Source organism: Drosophila mojavensis, unplaced genomic scaffold (genome assembly GCF_018153725.1).
Source record: "Drosophila mojavensis isolate 15081-1352.22 unplaced genomic scaffold, ASM1815372v1 contig_16, whole genome shotgun sequence".
NCBI classification, from domain to species: Eukaryota; Metazoa; Arthropoda; class Insecta; order Diptera; family Drosophilidae; genus Drosophila; species Drosophila mojavensis.
Window position 1 is genome coordinate 5932825 of NW_025318693.1, and position 18107 is coordinate 5950931.

The window sequence follows — 18107 nt, forward strand, 5'->3', positions numbered from 1 at the left end:
AAGACGCTGTAAGTCAACTTCCGCCGGTTCTTACAAAGTTAGCCCTTCCTTCACTTTGTTGGCGCTACCCCTTCGCAATCCAAGCACCGCACACACACACACACCTACACACACCTACACACACACACACACACACGTTTCGGTGCCGCGTGATTGATGATACTCATTTGTGTGCTGTGCTTGCGTGTTGTGCAGCTCGAATGCGCGTTAGGTAAAATCATTTCGCTTAATTTTAAATCAGTTTGCCATTTGCCGTAAGGAAACCGCCTGCTCCTCCTGCTCTCGCCCCTGCTCCTGCTACGCTGCGCTGCGGTTTCACATTGTTTATTGCTTCGGTGCGTGCTGTATACTTTTAGGCGCCTGTCGACCAAAGTAATTTAGTCGTTTGTTTGCCCATTTGTTGTTGTTGTTGTTGTTGTTTATAATGTTTAAGCACACTCACGGGCAAAGTTAACTGCAAGTTGCCAACTTTATTAATGTGCGTCTCAGTTGGGTTTTTATACTGTGTGAGTTGCCTTGCCTGGGCTTCCTTTTTTAACTTTTCAATAGACTGTCTGCCTGATTGTCTTGTTGTTCACTTTGTGGCATGTTTTTTATGGCAAAAAGTTTGTCAAGTTTTCTCTGCGTTCGACTCGAAACATTTTCAATAGAATGTTCACATGCTGTTTGTAGCAACAATATGCTTACGGCTATATTAGCCCCGCACTCAACGGCTTAAGGCATGAGCTAGCTATATTTTATTCAAAGTGTAGTCTGCTCTTGCACTCTGTTTCCAATACTTATCAGTTCGAAACAATACCTTAATCAATGGCAATCTATGAAAAGCTTTTATTGCCTGACCCAACATTCGATTAGAGGATAAACAGCAACTGCAACTGCAACTGTACGTCACGCCACGCCCCGCCCCCTCCACACTCAACGTACGCCCACGTAATGGTGCAGGCAACTCTTGACACTAAGCTCGCGAACGAGTTGCCATCAGCCATCAGTAGCATAATATTTTTCTTGTAAAGTGCCAACAAGGTTGGCGCTTTTCCATTTCGCTTCGACGCCATTAAGCACACAAACAAATAGTGCAAAGAGTATGTGCAAAAAGGAGAGAAAAAGAAAAAAATCGTATATATATAATATATATATTTGTGTGTGTGTGTGTGTGTGTGCGAAAAAAGACACATAAAAATTATTTGTATTTGTGTTTGTGCCGCATTAAAACTTGCAATTTTTTTGCCAGCCATTCGCTGACCCGTTGCATTATATTCTCTTTTAAGTTGGTTGCTTTCCGCTTTGGCGCTTTTTGTCCAACTCCCGAGTTTCTGCGCACATTTCATTAAAAGTTAAAAACCGAAGCGCCACAAACCTGACCGCAAATTGGCAATTTATTTCAATAAGTTTAATTACCCAACTAAAATGTTATTCCCCAAATGTGATTTGCACTGAGCCCCAACCGGCTGATGCTTGTTTGGGCTCCTGGACTCCTGGGGCCTTGACCAGTTCACTGTGCTATTTGTCTTTTTAATTGTACGCTAACTGGTACGCCAGCACGTGGCTTAGCGCCACTGGCCCTGCTCCGCGGCCAGTTTGTAAAACTCCCATTACATATTTGTATTACACGGAAGTGTGCCATACGTGAGACGCCTGCCCAGTCGCCGCATAGAGGCCACACACACACAACTCGAGCGATGGCTCGGCCAGCGCAACTTTTCAAAGTTTATCGGCCAATAAGCAAAAACTCACAAAGCTGTTCGACTCTGCAGCTACCCAGTATAGTTGATAAACTTAGTAATGAATAAAATTATATGAGCTTTCATCATCTAACTTTTAGCTTTTATATTTTATATATTAAATTTTCCACTCGTCATTCGTCCCACTTCTGCCCGCTGATATACCCTTTCAATTGGCTGTCTGTGTGCATAAAGGGTATAAAGACCCACATCAGCAGTGTGTGTAATTTCTGGGTCGTGTCGTAACAAAGTTTCATTTACTGCGCTGATAATTTGTGAAAACTTTTCATCGGCCCCGACTCGCAGATCCTTGCGGCTGGGTTAGCTTTGCTCCTCGGTCAATTGGGTGAGAGAAAAAGTTTCTTAAAGAGCCCCATGTGATGGGATTTCTCTGTATTGATTAGGCATTTACTTAGCTTATAGAGTGCTGTAAGTCTTTGCAAATCTTTTTTTTTTTACCATATACATTAACTTAATTTCAAACATGCTAATTTAAGTCTAGCTGGACTCTCGCTCACTTCTTTAAGGCTTTTTCTTTTCGCATGGAAAGTGTGCGTTTATCGTTGGAAACGCCTTTTGCTTGTCATAATATTTTTTGCTCTTCTGCATTTATTGCTTCGTGTGCTGCAGCTGCATACAAGAGCTAAGGAATGGCGCTTAAATTGAGGCAACAAACTTTAATTAGTTATGCAAAGCGAGCTCCGCTCTGGGACGTTAAAAACTAACTCATAACGACTGTGCCAGCCCAGTCCATAAAAAGTCTTAAATATTGCGGTCCTTGCGACCAGCATCAAATTAAATTAAGAGCTCAGTGGAAAGAAAGAAAATAAAAGAAAAGACTAAAACATGAGGTAGCTCTGTAAAACAAATTAAGGAAAACCCAACACACACACACACACATAGGCCCACAGAAACATACGCTCAGAGCATTTATTTGCATACATAAATGTATTAAAAAATCGCTGAAACTTGAGTGTAAACGACTATCTGATGCCCTTTGTGCGATATAGATGTAGATTTCTGGGAAATAAATCTGAATCTACTCTAAAACATAATCTTAAACCTTATGTATACCCTATAAAAAATGCAAATTAAGAAGTATTAAACAAATTTAGGTATTATTATTAATTTTTTTTTATATATTATGAGATAAAATTATAATGGCTTAAATGCATTTAAACTGACGTGAATCAGAAATGATAATTAGTTAAATTGCGCGAGAAACGCAAAAAAAATAAGCAAAAAAAATGTGTTATAATTATATGTTCATAATCAATTGAACAATGAAAAAGCTGAACAAAAGATATATATGTACATCTATATTTTTATATTTATATTTTTTTTTATACCTTTCGCATTTTGCTAGTTTTTATTGTAAGTGTGAATAGCTGCAGCTCGCCAAATATGATGAAAACAAATTAACGCGAATTTAATTTAAAATGCGTTAAATATGGGGGGAATAAAGCGCATGAAAATATGCCGAGCTATTATTTAATCAACAATCACCAAATGGCCGAAAACATTTTAATTTATTTACAAAATATGTTAATTAAACTGTGAAATAAATAATTTAGAATTTGAACACATAAATGGCAAGGGAAAAACAAATTAGAAATTTGCATATTTATTTATTATGATATTTATTTTTAAAATTTTCTATATTTTACATTTATTTTTTATTTTATTTATTTATTTTTTTTTTTTTTTTGCTTGTAGTTATATTAGTTATTGAAAATATAACTTTAAATCTATATCGAACTATTGAATTAATATTACATATTTTATTTACCTATCAAGCTGAAAAGTAAAAAATAAAAGTAAACTAATAATAATGTTAGGCTCTGTAAGTTTGCTAAATAAATATACATGGCTGGCCTGAAAGTCTTCAAATTAACTAAACCATACTGCTCGAAACATTTTTAAAATTTATTCCTAGCTTCAGTTAGCTTTTGAATTGTTTTTGATTATACATTCTAGATGAGTTTTATAGCAAATGCTTAGCCCGTTGCTCCAAAAATTCTGGTAGCTCTCATTAATTATATTAATATTAATATTCTATCAAGCGTTTGAATATTATCTGTTGCATTGCTAACAAATAATACATATTACGCTCTGCTATTAGCTCAGATTAACTGCAGCTATCAGCAAGCTGAAGCTCTTGCAGCTTGACTTCCGGGTTAGCTGCTAATATGTATGTGTGTTTGTGTAAGAGAGAGAGAGAGAGAGAGAGAGAGAGAGAGAGAGAGAGAGAGAGAGAGAGAGAGAGAGAGAGAGAGAGAGAGAGAGAGAGAGAATTGCCTGCTGCTACATTCAATAGCGCTATTGTTTCCTTACGCATCGCACGACTGATTGTAGATGATGATGTTTGCATGTAGTTTACTGAGGTCCTTCTGCTGTTACGTAAGCAATTAGCTGCATGTATCTGCTATGCTGAAATGTGCAGTAAATATTCCGGCAAAGGCTTGGGCAAATTGCTTATTTACATTGCGAACTTTGTAAAACATTTGCATGTGGCATAGCAAGTTATTTATTTGTTTTATTTTTATTTGAATATTCTGTGTATATCTCAGAGATTTGATTTTAATTTGCATATGCTTTATTCGCCTGTTATATCCAAAACGAAAACTTTTGTTTGCCAACTGCTCGTTTGCCAGCTCCAATTATGTGAGGCTGAGGCAGCTCCGGAGCCAGGGTAGAGCCAGAGCCAACGAGAAAGAAAATATCAACTGCAATTTTCTGTTTGCGCTTTGCGAGTCACATGTCCTGGCCCAAAATCCACATGCGATATGCTTAATTATTTATTACGACTAATTTAAAAAGTCGCTCGACAGCGTCCCTTAAAAACTTTGTGCTGATGCTGCCACATGAAAGCCTCTGCTTATGAGCTTCCTTCTCTGGAGCTTCCCCTGTCGAGGCAGACAGAGCCGAGTGCCGCCTAACCGGAGCACAGGACTAGACAAAGTTAAAGTAGTTCAAAAGTGTCGTCCTTGCCAGCGTCGTGATGATGAGCCTTCTGATGAGCTTATCCGGCAACTAGTTACCTACACACAGACACACAGACAGACAGTCCGTATCAGTCTATACCCTAGTGGATGTGAGGCACACAGAGAACTCGTTCATATTTAATAAACAAATTAAACTGATGCTGTTGCTCTTGCTGTTGTTGTTGTTGTTGCTGTTAGTTTCTGCTCTTATTTAGCTCGCTCTCCCACGATAATAAATACTTTTTGAGACAGAGCAAATACTTTGAAAGTAGCCCGAGCAAGGCTCGTTTCATGCCATGCTGATTAAGTAATGTTTACTTTTGCTTCATAATCTATGCATATTATACTTAAAGCCCCGCATTGCATTCATTTGCCCAAAGTCCATGGAATCTGCAGTATTTGCGAAATCTACTTAAGATATTTGCTGCACTCGGCAGGCAGCTTAAGATATTTTTAATTTCCATATTTGCCAAGCATAATAAATAACTAAACTTTTTGCTCTGCGCAGTGGTTACGCCCACACACAGGCAACTCCCAGCAGCGAAGGCAGCGAACAATTCTCAATTATATTCGTTTCTTATCGCATCGTGTCCTGGGTATCCAGAGTCGTATGTGGAATTTTATTATGCCCGCAAGGCGATGCGCGAGATGGCGCAATTATGATGCCACCGCATTTTATTTCTTTCAATTTACTTTGGGCCAAAAAGAAAGCAAAGCAAGCAGAGAGACAACAAACAGAAATATAAAGCAAAAGTAATGGCATCACACATTTGGCTGTTGCCAGTTTTTCATCTTTGGGGTTTTTCTCTTTTGGCTGCTCTCTGCTTTATGAATTTTAATGAGTGCTGCCTCGTTTGCTATGCAAAATATTTTCGCAACAAACGTCACGCAAATCTTCAATGCAGTCGCCCCTATGCCCCCGTGTCCTCCAGCTCCCGGCTCCTGCTCCACAGTTCTTCAACTCGTCTTGGCATATTTCATTTGACTTAAAGCAGACACTTTCCGTTTATTTTGCAGGGCTGAGCACATTCTGGTGCTAGCTTCGCGAAAATAGTTGCCAACTTGGCCAATGGGCCAACTGGGCCAACTCTGTTAGCATTGCTAAATGTTCGTTAACGTGGCGCATAAATTTGTTGGCAAACAAACGTTGACGTTTTCCATGGCGGCTAGCGAGAAAGAGAGGGAGAAAGACAGATCCCTTCATGAATTCACAGTTGAATGTTCACAATAGAAAGAGATATTTTTTAATATTTTAAGGATACTCTGTAGAAGCAGAAACAGGTTTTCTCTATTATTGAAATTTGATAAAAAAAAAAAAATTAAAATAATAATTAGCTTTGATTTATAGTAACCTTAAATTGATATGAAGTAAATTTACTTTATGTATTAAACATAAATCCCTCATAATTTAACTGCCTCTGGCGTTTTACCTCAACAGCTTCACAGTCTTCCAATATCCGTAGAGTGCTAAGTGCTCAATGGAATTTCGTTTCGTAGTATCGCATTACGCGAAATATTAGTGCTCACCACTCTTTGTTCATTTTTTTTTTAGCAGTTTCACGCTGAAATTTGTAATTAAAAACATTTTTGCAAGCGTCTCGTGTTGCATTTTTCACGCATGTTCGGCTAGCGCTGGCTACGATCAGCCAATGAATTTAGCTAGAGCCGAGTGCTCAGCATAAATGGAATTTAATTAATGAATATGACTAAGAAATATTTGCATTGGAAATGTCAACGGATCTCGCAGCTGGCCAATTGAAATGCAGCCGGCAAACATGGTGTATGATTAATATGCATTAAACGCGAAACAAACAAGAAAACTGAAAACAGAAAAAACAAAAACAAAAAACAAAACTGAAATGAATGAATGAAGGAAAACAGTTGTTTTTATTTATGAGCGCTGCCGTTGAACTTTCCGCCAAAGCCAGCGAGGCAGACACATTGAAATACACAACAACTGCCACTCTGGGGATTTGGGTTAATAGCCGACTGGCAGCGAGGAGTCAGGACTCGGGAGCCAGGAGCCAGGAGTCAGCAGCTAGGCAGCCAGGCAGCCAGGCAACCGGGAATACCTACAAGAGCAACAGCAATTGTTTTGACTATGACCGGCGTCGGGGTCTATGGGTCTACGGTGAATGGTTTTAGCCAAGGTGCCCGGGCGTACGTGTGGTGCAGGCCTCACAAAAATAATGGCAGCGCTTGTTTTGTTTGGTTGCTTTTTATTTTCTGACGCCCAAGTCAAAGGCAACAGCAACACGAGTAACAATATGCCAGCCCTGGGACGAAGCGAGTGTGACACAACACGCTAAGGCCGAAACACCTGCAGGTGAGCTGCAGGCTGCAGTCAGCAATAAAGAGCGAGAGACACACTGAAACAAAGGCTTCTGCTCGAGCCAGCAAAGACCGAGAGAGAGCTGGAGCTGGTCAGAGGCATTGAAATGAAAAGCGGATGCGAGCGGATGTGGACGCATCATTGAGGATTATGCCAGACCCATTGAGCTACTTATGCAGAGCAATGTAGTATTCCTGCTGTTGTTCCTGCCGTTGGCTATTTGCGAAGCTAAGCAGCTTTAGCGGCAGCCAGGAGCCAGAAATAGAACGAAAGAGTTGCTGCTGCTTATCTATCCCCAGATGTGAATATCTGATGTATTCGAACTTGGGCCAGTGCTCACTATCTCCTAATGGCATTAAAGGTAGCCGGGCCTTAAAGGTGTCGCACGGCTAAGTGGAAAAGATGATATGCCCTGAAGACGGGGTCGAAAGCACATAACGGTTTCAGATAGGGTTGCGCCTTTGAATACGAAACAACAGCTGGACGTGCAGAGGGGGGTGAAACAATGAAAGCGACATGGGTTAAAAATATAATGGTGACAGGCAGGGGAACCAGAGAGAGGGAACGAGAATGCCCAACCCCAAGCCGTAAACTTGAGCCACCTACTGAGCTCGACGCTGCTGCAAAAGGCATTATGAACGAAACGAAGCCAAAGCAAACTGAGTGCCGGCAGTGTGCAGAGTGGCACAGAGTCCGGGTCCCTGTGGTGTAGGAAACTATGATGCGACTCTTCGTCCGGCCTCTTTATGAGCCAGCTTCGTTACCCATAAAGGAAAAGGAATTAGCCAAGTGAGCAAAGCCCACAACGTGCGTCGCAAGCCTCAACTGAGTTTTCCATCAGCTCTGGTTGCTTCACTGCTGCACAGCTGATACTACGAGGCGCTTCACTGATTTGGATTTGGCTCTGGCTCTGTCTCTGGCTTTGTCATTGGCTTTTTGTTGCCATCGAGTCACCTGCTAAACGTAGCTAATTCACAGAGTGCCTGCTGGCTGCTGGCTGCTGCCTTTGCTCAGTGCAGCGTAAAGTTTGCAGATAAGTCAAGGACGAGTGCAGCCAAGCTTATATGACATACAGATAAATTGGAGTTTATAGTTTCTTCTCTAACAATTTCTCTCATTTTTGTGAAGCGTTTTATGTTCCTTTCTCGTTCGTTCGTCTAGCAGCAGCAACTGATGCCAGCTGACTCTTGTACCTATACTTGGGATTGAAATTAAAGTTCTTTTTGCAGCAATCATTAGTTAAGACTCCACTCTATATATAGAACATGTTGCTTTAAGTTCAAAAGACTCCGACTTTGTCCACTGTTTTCTTTTCCGCATTTTGATTCAAAGTCTCTTGCATTTAGTTACTGCAGTTCCTAGTTCTGCTTCTTATTGCAGCAAAGTTTTTCTTGGCTGCATCGTAAAATATTTATTCATCAAAAGAAAATATTTTTTCCTTTCCTTCCGTTGTCGGCAATAAAACAACTGTTTTATATTATTTTAGTATGCAATCAGAAAATATTGTTATGGCAGTGGAGCAAATAAATCGTTGTCAACAAATCAAGAAATCGAAAGGACTTTGCACACATTTTCTTCTTCCCTGGACTCTTTAAGTGCGGCCTGGCCACATTTAATGCGCAGAGTAAACAAACTGAGGCTGAATCAATAAATTCACAACGAAATGCGTTAAATTTCATTTTGAATTCATTTGACACTTCCACTCCTAGAGATAGAGGGAGAGAGAGAGAGAGAGAGCTCAGTCAGGTAGATAATATTTACGCTCACGTTGCTCAGGCAAATAAAGGCAACACCTGAGGTAAACATAATCAAATAAGCTGAAATAAGCGTTGAGCAAACAACCTGAGCACATTTTGTGTCGTTCGGTGCAAATCAAATTTCAGTTTGCCAGCTTCCAGCATGCGGTTGTTGTCACAGCCAGCTAAAGTTGCCATAAAGGATTTACACGCATCTGAACAGTGGGCCATGTAAATTATGTAAAACGCTCCATCAGCATGGTTATGGGTGTGGCAAGGGGGAGGTGGGAGGGGACCGCCGAATGAGTGAGTTCTCATCGAGGCCTTTTTTTTTTTTTAAATTTTGTTGTCGTTTCCGTTTTCACTTGTTTTGTGGGCGGCTGGGGCGTGGCCGTGGCTCACAGTCGCCTCGAGTGAGACTCACTTGACGGCTCGCCGCCTGGGCCCTGTTGACAGCCAAGCAGCTGTAGAGGGGGACTTTTTGGGGGGGCGCAGAGGCATGCAGAGGCGTGTCTGGGCAGTCTTGTTAAATATTCGTCACTGCCTCAGTCGACAGCACTTGGTGATGTGTTTATTATGGGCCTCTAATATATTTATGAGCGCGTTATAAACGCATTTCCATTTTATTTGTAAGGTCGGCTGTTGTCTCTTGATATTTTGCTTGGCTTCCTCAGCTTGTTGTTGTTGTTGCCTTGATGGCTGCAGCTATTATTTATGAGAAAAAGGCACCCGCAGGTATCTCTGGCTCTGGCTCTGGCTCAAAAATTTGATTTCAAATTCATGCTGACGATGCAGATGAGCGGGCGATCAGGCGAGCATACGAGTTTTTAGTGCCACAGTGTCGTGTTTATTTTGTGCCTGACTTAATCGAAAATTTATCATACGCACTGTGTGTGATTGAAGAGTGCTTCGCTGCCAGCAGCTATGCAGCTGCACAACAACAGCATAACTTAATAACAATATTTAAGCAAAATTTAAGCTGTCACAACTTTAAAGCAGCCGTTAGCTCAACATTTCATTTACCGTGTAATTATTGTAAAAAATATATTTAAAGAACAGTATCACTTCAACCTCTCAGGAGATAAGACGTGCTGCATTAAAACCCCGCTTCGCAAACGCATTAGCAAAAACTTATCAGCAAACGCGCGACAAACGAATATCAAACCGAAAAGTAAAAATCAAAACAAAAAAACCAAAAACAAACCCACGCTACAACAGTTACACCGGGCTTAGCCCAACAACAACAACCATGCACGAACCGCCGGACATAAGCAAATATAAATACACACATCTAAGCGAACCCAAATACGTTGTCTTAAAACGAAATGATAATGAATCGTTTGAAAAAGTGTCACCGTTCGTAATAAAAAAAACTATAGACTATGCCTGTGGAGGAGAAGTAGAAACATGCAAAAAAACAAGAGACGGCTCCCTACTTATTAAAACAAAAAACAATTTGCAAGCTACAAAACTACTCAGACTTACCAAAATGACAAACATCGACATTACGGCAACAGAACACAAAACACTAAATTTTTCCAAAGGTGTAATATACTGCAACGATCTACGGAACATAAGTGAAAGCGTAATACAAGAAGAACTAAAAACACAAAAAGTAACCGAAGTTCGCAAAATTTTAAAAAGACAACCAAACAACACAAACCAAGAAGACAACATACTCATAGAAACCGGACTCATCACGATCACTTTCGCAACACATAAACTGCCTGAGACAATTAAAATTGGCTATGAATCTGTCCGCGTGCGACCCTACATCCCCCTCCCACTGCGATGCAAAAACTGTCTCCGCTTCGGACACCCTGCAACCACCTGCAAAAGTGCTGAGACCTGCAAAAAGTGCTCAGAAAACAAGCACACCACCGAAGGAGAACTATGTAATAATCCACAAAGATGCCTGAATTGCAAAAACAACGCAGAAGTCGACCATCAACACAGTACACTCGATCGCAAATGCCCTACTTTTCTAAAACAACAGGAGTTGACAGCAATAAAAATAACGGAAAAAGTGGATCATAAAACTGCAGTTGATATATATCACAAAAGGCACAACCAACAAATTACCTACGCCAAAACACTGTCACAGTCAGCACCACACACAACAACAACACACACACCAACCACCACACTACCCAAGACCCGATACACGCACACACCAACCAACACGATGCAACAGCTAGGAACCTCTCCACCTAGCGCAGCGACAACACAATCAACCACAGCCCGCTCAACAGAAACAACACCCAAACCACATCAAAAAGCACATCAACAACAACAACAACACCATCAACATCAAACCATAACAGAAGACATGGAAACTGAAGCCAACCTCCCCAACGTGGAAAACAAATCTTACACAACACAATCCACTGAAGACCTCAAACTTAGAATATTTACTAAAGATAAGTCTAGCACTCTAACTACTAACTTTAAGCCCTCCAAAACAAAAACAAAAACTAAACCCCCAAACAAAAACCAATACACAACCAACAGCGACAGCGAATCCATATAAAAAAAAAAAAAAAAAAAAAAAAAAAAACCAATACCCAATAGCATAAACTAATACCTTAAACTATAGCAATGTTAAAAATAATACAATGGAACATAAAAGGATACACAAACAACTATAACGAACTCTTAACTATTATAAAACAATGCTCACCACAAATCATATGTCTCCAAGAGACACACTATTACAACAAAAACGCCCCCATCCCCATCCCAATAAACTTCCAAATTTACACAAATACAGCCTCCAATCGTTTTGGTGGCGTATCGATATTAGTCCACAAGTCCATACAACACAAACAATTAAGCCAACCTACACAATTAGAAACCCTTGCAATAGAAATCTTGTCAAAAACAAAAATCAACATTTTTTCAGCATATATCCCACCCAGCAAAGCCTTCACACCTAAAAACCTAAGCGACCATTTTGAGACAAATAACAGCAACACCAACCAAATTATCCTAGGCGACTTTAACTGTAGACACCATAGCTGGGGCTCACCTCAGGACAACAAGAGAGGCAGAATTTTAGCAAAATTTGTCCATAACGCTAACCTCACCATACTTAACGACGGCTCCCCAACCCACTTCTCCACTCATAATACATTCACGCACCTAGACCTCTCTCTATGCTCCCCCCAAATCACACCATTCACTACCTGGAAAATTTTCGACGACCTACACGGAAGCGATCACTTTCCAATCCTAATCTCATTGTTCCCTCAAACACAAACCACAAACTTTTCCCGCCCCTTTTTCAAAATAAAAGAAGCCGACTGGCCACTCTTCGCGAAACTAACAGAAAATATAAATGAAATCATACCCACATCTACTAACATTAATAAAGAGGCCGCAACCATAAACAAGATAATACTGCAAGCTGCCCATCACAGCATACCCCAAACAACTCCACACCACTACAGTAAGAACACCCCCTGGTGGAATAAGACCCTGACCCAACTAAGGAAAAATAAATTTAAAACGTGGCAAAATTTTAAGCGGAATAATAGCAATGACAATCTTATAAAATATAAGAAAGCTAATGCAATGTTTCGAAGAGAACTTAAAATGACAAAAACAAAAGCTATGACAACCTTCACGTCGACAATCCAACCCAATACCCCCTCTGAAAAAATTTGGGCTAACATCCGACGCCTCTGCGGACTTAACCCAACCAAAATTATACACTGTATAACAGACACAACTAACAACTCACTCACAACAGACACAACCCATATAGCCCATCTCTTTGCTAAACACTGGTCTGACCAATCCAAAGACGAAAATTTCCACCAAATCTTTACTACGAACAAATACTCAAATAAACCAATTAACTACATACCCAACTCGAGAGCACAAACAATAGAATCTGAAATTACAATGATTGAATTACTATCCTCATTACAGACCCTCAAAGGAACAACTCCCGGCCTAAATAGAATATCCTATCCCATAATAAAAAACACCTCCTACGCCCTAAAGATCAGAATAAAAAACCTTTTCAATAATATTTTCAACAACCACATCCCTCAAACCTTTAAAACCAGCCTAGTCATCCCTATCCTTAAACCCAATTCAAATAAAACAATAATCAATAACTATAGACCAATCTCCCTCAACTGCTGCCTATCAAAAACACTTGAAAAAATAATAGCCAAACGCCTATGGTGGCTTGTCACCCAAAACAGACTCATACACCCAAACCAGACAGGTTTTAAGCACGGCAAGTCAGTTGCAGACGGTCTGCTCCTCGCAGACCACCTGATAACTAAGTCGCTGCAAGCCAAGAAGCACACCTCCGTCATTGCCCTTGACTTTTCAAGAGCATTCGACAGAGTTGGGGTGCATACGGTTTTGGACCAACTCATCAGGTGGAAAGTCGGCCCAAAAATAATAAACTACATAAAAAACTTCATGAACAATAGGAAAATAAAAATAAAAATTAAAAACATAATAACCCGCCCCTATCCACTCTTCAACGGCATCCCCCAGGGATCCCCAATATCCGTCATCCTTTTCCTAATTGCCTACAACAACCTCTCCAACATCATCGGCTTACATAGGGAGCTGCAATTCTGCGCCTATGCCGATGATTTTTTCCTATTTATACCCCCTCAATAAAGAAAAAACCTATCCCATAACCTTGACAGCCTCTTTGCCCAAATCCACGAATGGTGCTCATATTCAGGAGCATCACTCGCACTCAACAAATCAAAACACCTCCACATTTGCCGAAGGCATAATTGCATTTGCACCATATCGTCCAACAACACCCCCATTCCCTCCGTTTCCAGCCTAAAAATCTTAGGCCTAACACTAAATAATAAATATAGATGGGACTCCCATATAAAAGCAATACAACCGGCGCTAACAAAAAAACTAAATATAATAAAATTCCTTGCCAATCCCAAACAAAATTGCAGCACCCATACCCTCATAAACATTACAAAAGCTACGCTTCTATCAAAAATAGAATATGGGATTTTCATATACGGCCATGCCCCCAAATCAACCCTCAATAGACTTAAAACCTTATTTAACGCCGCAATCCGCATATCCCTTGGAGCACTACGCTCGACCCCTATCCCCAACTTGCTTTTCGAATCAAATATACCCACAATAGAACAAAAAAGAGACCTCATCACAGCCAAATCCTATAAAACACTCCTAAATAGCTCAGACTCCCCACTCCATAAATACATAAAACGGAACTGCAACCATAGAAACAGCAAACTAACATCAACAGTGCAAAAAATAATAAATTCATGCAAAGAACACAATATCCCCTACCTTCCACCTCCAAACAAAACAATCACCCCCTCATGGTTATTTCCCGCTCCCCTCATCAACACCACACTACACCAATTCAGCAAACCCCACACACCTCCCAGCTCATATAGACAACAATTCGCCAATCTCAAACATATATACAAAGACCATACATTCATTTACACCGACGGCTCACTGCAAAATGACACAGCCACTTTTGCCATTACTACAGAAAATGAAGTCCTAAAAAGATGTATCCTACCCCATTACTCATCCATCCTATCCGCCGAAACCATAGCTATTCTCCATGCCATAGAACTGATCCAAAAAAAAGAACAGGAAAATACATCATTTGCTCCGACTCCCTCTCGTCCCTAAAATCCATCTCCAATACCAACAACAACAACTTATATCCCGCAACCATAAGAACACTCCTTACAAAATCTGCCCCCAAAATAAAACTGTTCTGGGTACCCAGCCACTGTGGCATCGATGGGAATGAGCTTGCCGATATCACAGCCAAATCCACAGCCAAAATGCCCCTCCACTACACCCCAAACTTCAATTCCAAAGATATACACAAATTCCTTGCCAACGAATCATCCAAAAAACTCCATCAAAATATAGAAGTCTGCAACAGTTGGTATCAGCAACTCAACAACCTGACACACACAACCTATTACTTAAAAAACATAAAACAAGAAATTATTACACGCAGCGACCAAGTAAAAATACTAAGACTCCGACTAGGACACACAAGATTTACAAAACAACAATACATCAACCCTGACAACATAATCCCATGCCCCAACTGCAACACCACAACAGACCTCACCATCCAACATATTTTCTTTAACTGTCCTGCAACTTCCCACCTGAAAACCCAAATCTTCCACAACAGCTGCCCCATATCCTTACTCTCAAACCCAACCCCTGAAAACATATGCTCAATAATCAAGTTTCTAAAAATAACAGATTTATACCACCTCATTTAGTTCCCAACCAACAAAACAATGTAAATATGTATATAAATGTAAATGCATAGGATAAGTTAGAGCCGAAGGCCATAGTAGCCAGTGCTGTTAAAATTAAGTTAGATCTTAATTTTTAATTATATCTAACTTTATAAAATAAATAATAAATATTTAAAGAAATGTCGTCTGGCTGAAAAGCAATCGTAGTTAATAGCAACTAAGCCGCATGCGTCCAAAAGTAGGCGTTGGGCCACGTTCACATGGCATTTAAATCACGTCTTGCTTTATGGCTTACACCATTGTGTGTGTGTGTGAGAGAGAGAGAGAGAGAGAGAGTGAAAGAGTGAGGTAGAGGGCGGTCGGATGCTTGGCATTTACTTAATTGGGGCTTAAAACTGCAAAATGCACTGTATACACACATAAACACGCTACACACACACACACACACACACACACACACACACACACACACTGACACATACTGAACACTTGCACAGCGGAAATGTAAAAAATAAGGCAACAAAGCGTGAGCTAAGCTGCCTTCCTTTACAACTCATGCACAATACTTGCTCATGCAAGCACCCACCCACACACACACACACCCACACATACATACAAAAATACCCCAGCTTAATGCTGATAATACCTGCATTTATGAGTCTTTGCGGGAGTCGCCAAAGTCTGTCGCAAAGTCGGATTTAAAAAGCTTCACGGCTTCCAGCCTTGATGGACTCAGAGTCGCAAATTGCGAGCTTTCGTCACAGAAATTAGTTGAGTCAGGTTAATGGGTTGGTGGGGGAGGGGGGAGTGCTGCTTGGACGCGGTAATAATGACCCAATGCAACGGGACAAATTGCTGTTATTAGTGGAGACGCCGTGCCATTGGCAGTTGCTCCTTTTTATTGATTTAATCGGCTTCGGTACATGTATGCCACGCCTCCTGCTGACACACACATACACGCACATATGCAGAGCTGTGCTGCTCATTAAAACTGCTTTGTATTTTTATTTATTTTCTTCTCTCTTCTCCTTTTTTTTTTTTTTTTTGCTGGAACAGCCCCATCCTTGGCATCGTTCATTTCCGCTCTATTGGTGTATAAACAATTTTTGCGCATTAATTGAATCGCACGGCTTGTATGAGTGCGTGTCTGCGTGTGCGTGTGTGTGTGTGTGTGTGTGACATGCATAAGCCAAATTAATTGTTGCCTCGTTTCGCACAGCAGCCGAGTAAAAACGTCGCTGGAATTCAACGCCCTCTGACTGCTTGGCTTTATTTATTTCTTGCCTTCCTACTAATTTTTTTCTATTGTTTACATGCAACAAAAGCCATTGGCGCCCTAATGAAGGTTTAATTAGCAAACACACTTCCACACTCTCACACACCCACAACACAGTGACACACGCACACACACACACACACACATATATATATTTAAGCACGCATTATTTCAGAAGCCGTATCCTGCGCGGCTATTTTTATGTCTGCTCGTATGCGCCACTAATTCCACTTTTAATTAGTTTATTTGGCACGTTGTGTGTGATTGATTGATTGATTCAATTAGCGAAACAAGCTGCCTGGCAATGCGCAGACGACAGGCGTCTACTGTGAAGGATTCAGGGATTAAAAACCTGCAAATAAACAGAAAAATTCATTGTAAATCCAAGCGAGAATTTCCAAACAAATGGAAATGCGTCAAATGAAGACAGCCTTAGCAACATTTCGACTTGAGTTTGATTGAAGTATTAGCCAGGGACTAGCTGTTACCGAATCATAATGGGTAAATGGTATTAAATGTCTCTCTCTCACTCACTCTCTCTCCCGCTCTCTCTCTCTCTCTCTCCCGCTCTCTCTCGCTCTCTTTGTAGACAAGTCTATCTCAAATTATTATTTTGCCTAAACGCTTATTGTTGCCTGTTAATTGAATTTGCGAAATAAGGGCTCTCGGGCTGGCCAACTTCATTTATACAGTGGGCGACAGACCTGAGTTCACATAAGCTGTCCCGAGAACTAAAATGTGCTGTGTGAACCACATGAACTTGGCCACATCAAAGTTAAAGCCCCATAAAACCGGCCTTAAAAACTCACAAGACCCGGCCACCCACATACATTGTGTGTGTATTTGTTTAAATATATATAAACATATATATATATATTCATGTGTACATGTGTCGGTGTGCGTGTGTGTGTGTGTGTGTGTGTGTGTGTGGGCTTTGTGGGTGACTTAACCAACAAAACCACAGCGAATAACTGGGTACATTTTTGTTTGTTTCTGGGTCCGAGCAGCCGAGCAAAACAAGGCGAAGAGCAAAACATTTTAAAGCCTTTGCCAGGCGGGTTGACAAATAAAACATGTGGCAGGTGGCGCACAGATGCCAGCGACAGCTAAAAACTGAGACTAGATCTAGTCAGGTGGGTGTTGTGGGGGGTGGTGACTGTGGAGCTATGTGGCTTTAGGGTCGGAGGTCACATGCGGTTAATAATTGCAAAGCGAGTCGAGTCGAGTCGAGTTGAGTCGAGGCACCGGATACGGAATACGGAATACGGGACATGGGCAGCGAGGCGCTTAAAAACTTATCACTCATGTTCAAAAGTGTCCAGGTGGCTGGTGGCTGGTGGCAGGTGGGGCGAGCTGAGCGGTTCATGGAGCGCAGGCCGGACACAATGGCGCCCGGAATGGCCTAGAGGTATGTGCGGGCTTATTGATGGCCTGCTCGGCAATTTCATGGCCTGCTTGTTGTGCTAAATGGCTGGCTTTTAATCCGCTGCCCGGGTCGGTTGCATTGCCGCTGGCGTGCGGATGGCTTTGTCTAAAAATGTTTGCAGCCATTTTGCATATCACGGGTTTTGGGTCCATAAAGCACACACACACACACACACACACATATGGTCGCAATTGGAGGTGTGCTGGTGTGGGTCTGGCATAAACGGAAAATTTGTATAGAAATTGAAATTCAATTTCCTTGCCGCTGCCCGTGCGGTTGTCGAGTTTTGAATAAATTTCACATACACTAATTTATTAACATTTCCGATTCGACTCGGTTTTTTGTTTCCTTTTTTCTTTTTCG

General features: G+C 41.1%; 1 protein-coding gene across 15 annotated transcripts in view; it reads left to right on the forward strand.

Annotated features, from left to right (window-relative positions):
• The window catches only part of LOC6573279 (dystrophin), a 168296-nt gene that overhangs the window by 102448 nt on the left and 47741 nt on the right, over window positions 1-18107 (forward strand). The gene's annotated exons all lie outside the window — the stretch shown is intronic.